This window comes from Nicotiana tabacum, chromosome 5, assembly GCF_000715075.1.
Source record: "Nicotiana tabacum cultivar K326 chromosome 5, ASM71507v2, whole genome shotgun sequence".
In the NCBI taxonomy this organism is placed as follows: domain Eukaryota; kingdom Viridiplantae; phylum Streptophyta; class Magnoliopsida; order Solanales; family Solanaceae; genus Nicotiana; species Nicotiana tabacum.
The window spans coordinates 104553904-104565168 of NC_134084.1; the positions used below are offsets into that span (position 1 = coordinate 104553904).

The 11265-nt window shown below is 35.7% G+C and overlaps 1 long non-coding RNA gene across 3 annotated transcripts; it reads right to left on the reverse strand.

Annotated features, from left to right (window-relative positions):
• Positions 1 to 956: 956 nt before the first annotated feature.
• On the reverse strand, positions 957 to 9158 carry LOC107801312 (uncharacterized). 3 transcript variants are annotated; one of them, XR_012709691.1, is made up of 3 exons: positions 8690 to 9158; positions 3432 to 4804; positions 957 to 1213 (listed from the first exon to the last, which is right to left on the reverse strand). It is a non-coding gene; the product is annotated as an uncharacterized LOC107801312 (long non-coding RNA). The 3 variants fall into 3 exon arrangements; XR_012709690.1 differs by having other exon boundaries at positions 3432 to 3487; positions 8690 to 9154; XR_001651611.2 differs by lacking the exon at positions 8690 to 9158 and having other exon boundaries at positions 3432 to 8683.
• Positions 9159 to 11265: the final 2107 nt, after the last annotated feature.

Sequence of the window (11265 nt, forward strand, 5' to 3'; positions counted from 1 at the left end):
TAATTAAATGAGGGCCACGCATTTGAGATTTTTGTTTGGCACGGCGCACCTCAATTTATTTTAAAAGGGAATTCAAACTAAATTTTGGAGGGTCATAAATTATCTTTATTGTCTAATTTGGCACACCTCCGATCTACTTTTAAAAAGAGGTTGATTAACTAACTAAATGACTAAGGGAATTTGCACTTATTTCAAGGCTGATGTTCAACTAAATTTAATAATTAATGGGCTAGCGTAAAAGAAAATCGAGCATTTGGTTGAAAGGGCTTGGGCTGGCAGCTGGCCCAGTCGTCGCATGCTGACTCTCGTGATTAAACGTCGGAGAAAATTGGGCTCCAGTGAAGCCTGGTCTGAGAGTAGAATCAACAAAAGGGGGAACTTTGAACATAAATGGGCCAACGACAGCAACCTAATCTGCACCACCTAAACGAGGTTGTTCAAAGGCATGCTGGGGAAGGAGCAATGGTGGACCAGATGGCCAGACCTTGACAAGGCCCACCCTAAACATTCACAACAAAATACTGAACTAGTTTGAGACTCATATTACATAAATGACCATATTGCCAACTTCAAAACCAAGTTTATCAATTATAATAACCATATGGTTCTAAATGGTAAATATGTTTGCCAATCTTAACCCAACAATTCTATTAGAGCATGCCTTTAATTACAAAAGAAATCGATTATAATTGCACTTGACACCATGCCTAACAACACGAAATGCCAACAGTCCCTTGAAAGAAATAGTCCCAAATAGATGCAAATACTAAGTATGACAAATTGTTTTAAAACTAAGACACTTACATATTCCAATCAACCATCTATGCTAAGTTAACATTGACAGACTTCAAATGGGGAATAAACCGATCAACCTTATTCAAAGGAGTACTCAAACATTGAGCAATGAAACTAATTAAGCTCAACTCAACTAAAGAAATGCGAAACAAAGAGCTAATTACCATGGTTCCACTTCAAACTTTCATACAATTTTAACACTTAAACATGAATCACTAGAGCAATTATTATTACAAATCTATTACGTTTAAGAAAAAAAATAAGAGGAGAAATGGACAAGAAGCTAAATAAACCGAGCAGAATATGAAAACCAAGCTTCAAACAAATAGCAGTTTTTATTGAACTTCAACAGAAACAAACTTTCCATACAAAAGCCACATTCACAGCTTCAATTTCCATTCAAAGTTCAAAGAGATACCTGGAGATTGAAAGAAAAAGAAGTGAGGAAAGCAGTAGACAGCAGCAGAACCAGAACTTCAGCAGCAAGAAATAATCAGTAAAACCAATTTCAAACCAGAAACATGATGTGCAGCAGTCTAAAAAACACGGTTCAATCGAATAATAACCCAGCAAACTTCAAACCAAACTTTTACAAGACCCAAATTCAATCCATTTCCACCCCAGATGAATCAGAAATTGTTTCAGAAATTTTAAAAAAAACTTCAAAAATCATAGAAGAAGTTCAATGAAACAGTGATTTTATTGAAATTTTCAGCCATTTTTGTTTTCTCTGGATTATGTCTCTACTTCCTGACTTGAGTGTCAAGTTAAGGTGCCTTTATAGGCAAGCTACTAGGGCAACCTAAAGAAAATCAGGTTTGCACTTTGCACCTTCTAAAATTTTCATTTTAGCCTAAGTGCCCCTGTTGTAAATTTCAGCATTTCAGAATAGTCCCAAACCCCAGCTTCCTAGAAGCTTCCTATTCAGTTATTCAAAGATTCCTTAGGCCTAAGTTCCTAAACTACCCCTTAAGCACCTGGAAATCACCCCTGGTCCAGGCAGAGATATGGGTCAAATTGACCCAATTTGAAGTGTTGATGGGTCAAGTTTGACCCAACACTTAAAAGGCCCCTACGAAGGATTCAAAAATGACATCGAAGGCCCAAACAATATCAAAAGCTCATTTGAAAATTAGAAGAACAAAATTACTTGATTTTTTCATAACTAAACTAAGCTCAACTGACTGATCTTCTTTTAAATTAAAACAATGAGCTACAAATAAATCACATATTCGAATTAACCTGAGCCAATTATATGACTGGAAAAACATAACAGAACTTGAACGGGCAATATGCATAAACTAAAACGGAATTTACAAGAACTTCTACAAGAAAATTTGAAAAGCTCACGGAATAAATACAAACACCATATAAACACATAAACTTATAATCAATGCTTTAATATTTTACCAAATTCAAATCAAGAAATCCAACTAAGGAAAGACTGGAGGAAAAGGAGAGGGACAAAGAAAACGAACAGAAAAGAGAAGAAGCAGAAAAATAGAAAAAGAAAAAAAAGTGAAGAAAATTCCTACTAAAGCCCGGACAGTGGAGAATGGAACCTGAATCTTCAAATCTTCGAATTTTTGGCCAAATCTGATATTAATCGTGTGTTCTTGTAAAGAACATACAAATAATGTCATATTAGACCTAAATGTTTCACAAAAACTCGATTTGGGATTTTTTGAATTTTAGGGTTCATCTTCAAACCCAGATTCGACGGGTCTGGTGAAGATTCGAGGGAAACCAATCAGGGATTTAGAACGAGGGAGTCGTGGTGGTCTTGTAGTATCAATTTGGGATGGATTGGGAGACGGCACCGCCACCGGAGGAAACTAGGGCGGCGCTAGGGTTGAGGTTTGATCTCTGAAGAAAAAGGCAATGAAAGAGATGAGTTAGAGTGGGGGTAGGCGGATTCGGACACTTATATGTGACAAAGACCCCAGTTCCTGGCCTTCTGATCACGCAGGATCAACGGCTCAGATCGAGAACCTGGGAAACGGGGTCGTTTGGTCAGCTGAACGGGTGGACCGGGTATTGGGGGGAAGCTGGGCCGGACTCGAGCGGGTACGGGGAATAAGTTCATTTGGGTCTGCCCAAATGACCCAAATCACAGCCCCTTTTTATTTGACTTTTTCATTTTTAATCAATTTTTCCTTTTCAAATTAAATCAAATCCTAAATTACTCTTAAACTAAATATTTTACCAAATTAAGCTAATTACTCAAAATAATACTTACCACAACTAATTAATTCCAAATTAAAAGAAATTCAAAGTTAAGTAAAATGCAAAAATGAGTCATTTTTGTGATTTTTTCTATTTTTGTCAAACAAATTAATTTACTAATTAATCTAAGATGTAAAATTAAGTCCTATATGCAAATGTATTACATTTTTTGTATTTTTCATGAATTAAACAAAAGTAACGTGCACAGACAAATACAAACAATTAACGAAAAATGCCACAAAAATCCACGAAATTACAAACAACGAAAAGAAATTATTTTGTTTTGAATTTGTGGGAGTAATTCATATAGGGCAAAATCATGTGCTCACAGGTAACAACTGTAAATCATTCCAAAGAGTTGAAATTAAAAAAGATAGAATTGCTGAGTTGCTTTTCACATGTAAACTCACCAGGTGCCTTGGTTGTGACAAGGTTGGATTAGCAGTATAACATGATGATGCTGTTGCTGATGAGGGAACAAGAAAGTGTAAAACTGGGTTTGTTAGTGAATTTGGAGCTTGTGCTATAAAGGGCAGCAAAGAAAGCAAAAGTAGTAGAGATGATGCGTCACGACCCAATTTTATTATAGGTCGTGATGGCGCCCAACACCATTGTCAGGCAAGCCAACGCGAAAATATTAATAAGTTCTCGTTTTAGTTTACCAAAACAAGTATAACAATTACTTACTTTGAAGTTAAAACAAGTGATAATTAGTAACGTACCAAAAATAATTATACAATCCTCAAAAGAATAGTCTACTAATGTGTGTGCCAAGACCTGGTGTCACAAGTATGTGGGCATCTAATAGAATATACAAAAGAGTAAATCTATCCTACTGTCTGAAATAGAATAGACAGCCAAAAGTAAAGAGAGACTCCATCAAGATGATGAACGGCATAGAAAGGGAGCAGCTCACCGTGGAAGTCTCGGACTATGATCAAGAACGCGCACCAGACTGGTATCCAAATGTAATTGCCTCAGATCATGTACAATTAAGTACAAAAACGTAATATGAGTACATAAATAATATGTACTCAGTAAGTATCCCGCCTAATCTCGAAGTAGAGACGAGAGGTCGACTTGATACTTACTAGGGTCAAATAATATAATAAAGTGTTATGCTAAGCATGGATGTCATAAATAAATAATAATTTATAGCAAAAAGTGATCGGTCATGTCCTAGATAATATCACAGCTAGCCATTTATATTTCAGAGCATCTAACAAAGTAAGTCATGAATAAGATTTCACATAAATATCATGCGCACGTTATGCCGAGGTCGTACGGCTCGGTCCAACAGAAAAGAAACTGTGCACTGCCAGAAGGTCGAATGGCGCGGACCATAGATGCATCTATTTCTACCGAGACGATCGGCCCAATGCACAAATATCAATTATCATTAAGAAAATGCATAAAAGGCGCATTTATATTCAAATAATTCATACAAGTGTTCAAGAAAGTGCATACGTTCACATATGTTCATTTCGAAATCTCTAGCATATCCTAAGTGATCTTATTAGCATGAAAGGATATAAACAATCACAAATATGGCATGATACGGGTCCTAACTACCCAGACAATTAACATAATAGTGGCTACGCATGGACTCTCGTCACCTAGTGCATACGTAGCCCCCGCATTTAGTGGCAAATTATTCAATTATTTCACCTATGGGGACAATTCCCTCTTACAAGGTTAGAAATGAAACTTACCTCGCTTCACGACCTACTTTTCGGTCCAAGCTTAAGCCCAAATCCTCAATTTGGTGCCACACACGCCAAAACTATCCAAATAGCATAGAAACTAATCAATATAGGCTTAAAAGTTCATATCCCAACCATTAGGGTGATTCCCCAACCCAAATTACAACATTCCTAAAATTCGACCCCGAGCCCACGTGCCCGGATTCTGAAACTTTTTGAAGAAAGTTGTTACCCATAGCCTAAGGATCAAGAATATATGATTTTTATTCCATTCCATAACAAATTTCGTAGTTAAATCTTGTCTTTATCAAAACCCTAGGTTTTCACTCAAATCCCATGATTTTCACTAATTTTAGTGTGTTAATCTACCCAAAACCCAAGTATTAAACTCACATTAAGTAGAAATAACTTACCTCACAATGTTAGGTTGAAATCCCCTCTTTGAAACCTCCCAAATCGCCAAGTGTAGAAGTTAAATGAAATAAATGGCCTAAGTCCCATTTTTAAAAGTTGTGCCCAGGCCTCTGATGTTGCATTTGCGACACCAGGTTCGCAAATGCAACAAAAGCCTCGCAAATGCGAAATCTGGGCTTATGCTGCTGTATCGCAAATGCGACTGAGGATTCGCAATTGTGACTTCTGATGGGATCGCAAATGCGGAACTCTGCCTGGGTCGGGCTCCTTCGCAATTGTGAAGCCCTCCTCGCAACTCGCAATTGCGAGATCTGCTGCAACAACCAAAAACACCAAAAATCTAGTGTGCTCTACTCCCAACCTATGCCCAAAACTCACCCGAGCCCTCGGGGATCCACTCCGAACACTCGTACAAGTCCAATAACATTGTACAAACTTGTTCAAGCGATCAAATTGCCGAAATAACATCTAAAACTACGGATTCAAAACCAAAACGCATGAAATCCTTAAGAACATTCAAATTCTTATTTTTACAACCAGACGTCCGAATCACGTCAAATCAATCCCGTTTCTCACCAAATTTCACAGACAAGACTTAAATGTTATATTGGACATGTACCGGGCTTTGGAACCAACATACGGACCCGATACCAACATGATCAAGCGTTATTCAATTTCATTAAATCCTTAGAATTTCAGTTTAACAATTTCTAACAAAAATTCATTACTCGGGCTAGGGACCTCGGAATTCGATTCCGGGTATACGCCCAGGTCCCATATTTTCCTATGGACCCTCCAGGACCATCAAAACACAAGTCCAGGTCCATTTATTAAAAATGTTGACCAAAGTCAAACTTAGCCTTTTAAGAAAATCTTAGGGAATCAAGTGTGCCTATTCCAACCCAAACTCTTCCAAATCCCGAACCAACCATCCCCGCAGGTCATAAATTAGTTAAAGCAAGCGAGGGAAGTCTTATTTAGGGGGACGGGGTTCTAAAAATCAAAATGACCAGTCGGGTCATTACATGATGATCAGATTGAAAGGAATGTGAATCAGATTAGCAATTATAGCTATGGTGAAGCTGAGGCATTGACTGATGAGATAGAGCAAGAGTCTTAAACTGTTGGGAGGTCCTATGGATCAAAGAAATCACCCATAACAGTCGAGATGATGTTCGTATCTATCGATCGAGTTTGATTCACTTCAATCGAACTATTTTGCTTTTTTGGTTTTGTACTTAGGTTCTAAGAGGTCGTTTGGTAGGAGGTATTAGAAAAAATAATGCAAGCATTAGCTCTATGCATTACTAATACCTTGTTTGGTACATTTTTTCAACTTGTGTATAACTAATACTTCTATTAGTTATACATCATACTTGGTATTATCCTATGTATAAGTAATGCATAGAAAATCATGGAATTAGTAATACCAATGCTATTAATGCATACATTAGTATGGCTAAAGATAGAATTGTCCTTAAAGTCCCTTAAAGCTAGAGAATATGAAGTGCATTTTTGTAAACAACTATTTTTCTTAAAAATTATGCAATGCATTATAATTTTAATACATCACACCAAACAATAGATAAGAAATAATATTTGCATAACTAATGCTCACATGCATTACTAATACATGCACCTTATTCCACACCATTCTTATACACCCTACCAAACGCCCTCTAAGGGTTTTGTGGTGTTTTTAGACCTTATGAAGTAAGATTTTTTAAAATTGTGCATGACTGTGGTTAGTCTAAAAAACTTATGAGGATTTTGATATAAGAAGATGTCACGACCCATTTTCTGAACAAGCCATTGTCACACCTCCCTTTTTACCAACCGAGAGGGAGATATAAGGGGATTTTTTCAATTTAAGTGACATTAATCGAAATGAGATTATTTTATTTATTTTATCAAAGTCGCCACTTGGAATAGTTTATTTGGTGTCCCAAGTCACCGGTTTGTTTTAAATCCCAAATCGAGGAAATTTCGACTTTACTTTATAAGTCTACGAACCAGAAATTCTAAGTAAGGAATTCTGTTAATTCGGGAGAAGGTGTTAGGCATTCCCGGGTTTCGTGGTTCGAGCACAGTCACTTGAACTATTAAAATGGCCTAATTATCTGATTTACTACATGTTTTAAAACCTATTGTGCATTTTTAGCTTTATAACCGCTTTTAATTGTTTTTAGGGAGACTCAGTGCTATTTAAAACACGTCTTGAACCACGCTACATGAAATGCACCCGCAGTTCGCGACACGTTCTATTTAACATTGTTGAAGATTGAAATTGGGTCACATGAAATGTATACCCGATTTTTTTTTAAAAAAAGGCAACTACGTCACGGGAACCGTACCCGTAGCTATGATGAATTATTTAAAGAAATGCGCCTAAAGCAACTACGAAGGTTCAATTTTAATAGCAACATTTGTGAGGGACATGGATGATTTAATTTATTTATGGCACACCTCAAACTTTTTCTATAAGTGTTAGCTTAATTTATATGAGGGTCATGAGAAGTATGGATACACAATCATTGTGAGAGAAGGTTGTAGTTTGGCTATCATTATTATTAAAGCATAATTTATACCTTGAACTTATTAAAATGTTTCAACTTAATATATTGCTAACATTTAATACTTAGATCATTTTGGGAGAATCGATGGTTAACGGGCACACTTACTGCCACAACGTTGATCCAGTAATTCAAACATCAAGATATTAGCCACCTTGTCATATGAAACGAATGTATGCGTTTCAACTTTTTTAAAGAATGTCCTAATAAATTATCTTCATCCTTATTAACCAATCCAATCACATGGGATGGTTCACTTGCTTTTTCATCCATGTGACTCATCAATACTAAAGAAATCTCTAAAAAAAAGAACATCTGAAGTTTATCATTTTCCAATTCCAACAAAACGACTCATAAAGGAAACGACAAAATATTATTGAAACAAAAACATGAACTCATTCAAATCTAGTTACCTACAATGCAGAGGAGCAAACATAACTTATTGACATTTAATAGCTATACAAAATTGATATTTACGTGTGGTCATTCATGTAGAGAAAACAGAATAGCATATTAGGTAACGAAATAGCCACTAATCCGTAAAGAGGAAGAAGGAAGGTCCTTTGCTACAAATTTAGCTAACGATGGCCAAATCTGCCTCCTTTGTAACAGGCTAAGATTTATTGCAAAGCCATGGTTTGTTTACGGTTAAACCAAGAAACATGAATAACCCTTAATAAAAAAAACACTGGAGGTTCATTTAGAATTAAACATGTCAAATCGAAGCACCAGAATACATAAAAACACTTGATTAAACCTGGGTCAACTTATGAGAATTCATTTTAGGGGTTCAAATTCAATTAATCTCATATGTGATGCTTCCAAATATACAAGTAAACTCATAATCTTGTACTAAACAGCACATTAGGGAATGAAAGTCACAGGAGAGCAACAATAAATCTGGATTTCATAGAAGATAAGAGAAAAGAAATTTAATTATTCTAACACACAAAGAGATACAAGTTCGCGTGCGTGTACCTAATGCTCAAAGTGAAGTGTAGAATAGCCAAGCAAAAACGAATGGAGCTCAATCAGTGAAAGAAGAAACAACAGCAGCAAACCCAGATTCTTCTTCTTCTTTTCTTTTTTTTTAGAATTTCTAAAGCTTTTGTAACCCAGATTTTCGAAGCTCTCGCGGATTCAACAATCAACCATCAATTTTGGAGAGTCTAAATACTCTTACAATCCCAGAAAATAACCAGCCAATCAACTGAAATTCTTTTTTTTTTCCAGAATAGTTGAGTGAGAGATGAGTGAGGTTAGAGAAGGGGATTTTAGAGGCAGTTCATTCTCTGTTGCTTTCTATCTCGGCGACGACAAGGATTCAAGGGGGAGGGGTTCTGTTCGTTGGTGCCCCTGTTTTGAGAAGATGATGATGAACATCGAGAGGGAGCACCGCTTTTCTCTATGTAGGGGTCTAGGTCTAAAAAATGTGATGATGTATTCTTTCTATATCTGGGTTTTATTATAGGATAAGGGGTTTGGGTAGGTTAGGGCAATGGACTTGGGCTAAAGAATTGGACTTGGGGTAGTTAATGATAAATTTTTATAAAGCACTATTTTTTAGTAGTAATTAGCCATTTATAGATACCATTTGCTATATTATAGATACATTATTTGTGGTTATAAGATATATTTGATGTATTTAAGTTATTGTGTTCATGAATACAGTAGCAAAAATAGGCGTGAATTAGGAAAATCTAGCTAATCAGTTGTTGTATTCGAGTGTATTCGATTGTATTCATGGAGTAAAACATGGGATTACAGTTGGACAGATTATTGTATTCGACTGTATTCACGACGTGAAATAGAGGATTACACTGTTTTTAAAACGGAAAGTGAATCAATTAACATAATATACTCCTAATGAAATACATGGAATACAACGAGATATATTGAATTACAATGAAAAAAAGAAAATAAATACAATAAAATACATGAAAATACAGCGTGATAATGTTCTACAATTGTAATTGCAACGTAAGGACGAAGAATCTGGCTCTCTCTTAAGGACGCTATCAAAGAGAAGTTCACAGTCCTTGATAATGTTCAATGGTTCGAAGTTCTTGAAGGCAAGCAAGGAAGATCTTCTGCAATTGTAATTGCAACGGAAGGGTTTAGGGTTTAATATTCCATATGGAGGAAGAAGAATCTCTAGAGTCTTCAGCAATGACCGAAATTACACATCAGAAATCATAGCCTTGGAGTTTATCAAAATCGGAATTTTTCGAAAACAATCAAAATGTCGTTGCAGTCCTTGTAGGGTTGATTTTTAGGGTCGGAAGGTTTGATTTTGGATCCGGAAGTGAAAACGTACTGTAGGAATATGCCGTTGCAGTCGTCGGATGCGGGAGCCAGAGTAATTTCTGAAGTGGGCTTTGCACAAATCCGGTGGAAGGAGGAGGAGATCGAAAATTTTGATGGGATTGGGGAAGAGAATGAGATGTATTAATTAGTTCTATAGGAGGTAAAAATTCCTTAATTAATTGGGGTCAATTTAAGGATTGGCCCAATTTTAAATAAACAAGACCAAACATTTTTTCCTATTTTCTTCTATTTATTTTTCCCTCTTTCTTTTTTTTAATTAACTAAAAACCTAAATTAAGCTATTTTTTGTAGAAAATGAAATTCTTTATTTATTAAAACAACTAATTAACTTAAAACTAAGTAAAAACACTAATTTCTGAAGACTAAAAGCTAAATATGTAAGAAAAAATGACTATTTTTGTGATTTTTTCCTTAATAATGCAATTAACTCAATGTAATTAATTCCTAAATGCAAATTGAATCTAGGATGACATGAAATTAAAATGGGACAATTTTATGATTTTTTTCTATAATTTTCAAATATTAAAAATGCATGAAATGCAATTGAATAAAGAAAAAATTCCTAAAAATCAATTTAGATTATTTTTGGTCCATTTTTAGGAGTTATTTTCATGTAGGGCAAAAATTAGGTGCTCACAGCCGTGATCGGCACCAAATCACTAAACATAACCGAGCGAACCATCTGTGCTTATCAAATGTATTATAACTTCAAACTTTATATGCAAATACTTTAACCGAATACTTTTAATTAATTTAAATATCTAAAGTAAATCAACTCCAAAACTTTATTTGTAGTAACCACTGAAATACTGCTAAGTTATTATCAAAAACTTCTGAATCATAACTCATCGACTATGTCTACGAAGCCTCTACTAATAAACAGACGCACTGCTCCGGACATGAGATTTCCTGGCTAGTTATCCAAGTAAACAAAGAAATAACTAAATAAAGATGACTCAAAGCAATACTCCACGAACAAAAGCGGAGCTCATCAATAGTACTGGAAGAGAGAGACGTCCTAACCTGTAGCCTGCTCGCATGCAAAACCGGTTCCTACTTTGTACCGCAGACAACCGTAGGTTCCCAAAAGAGAACGTCAGTACCATCCATTGTACTCAGTGAGTCTCAACGATAGGGGATGAAACGTTAATAAAATATACATTACGAGCAAAGGTTCTAAATGCATGAAAAATATAAAGCATCTAAGAACAATTCTAAAATAATTG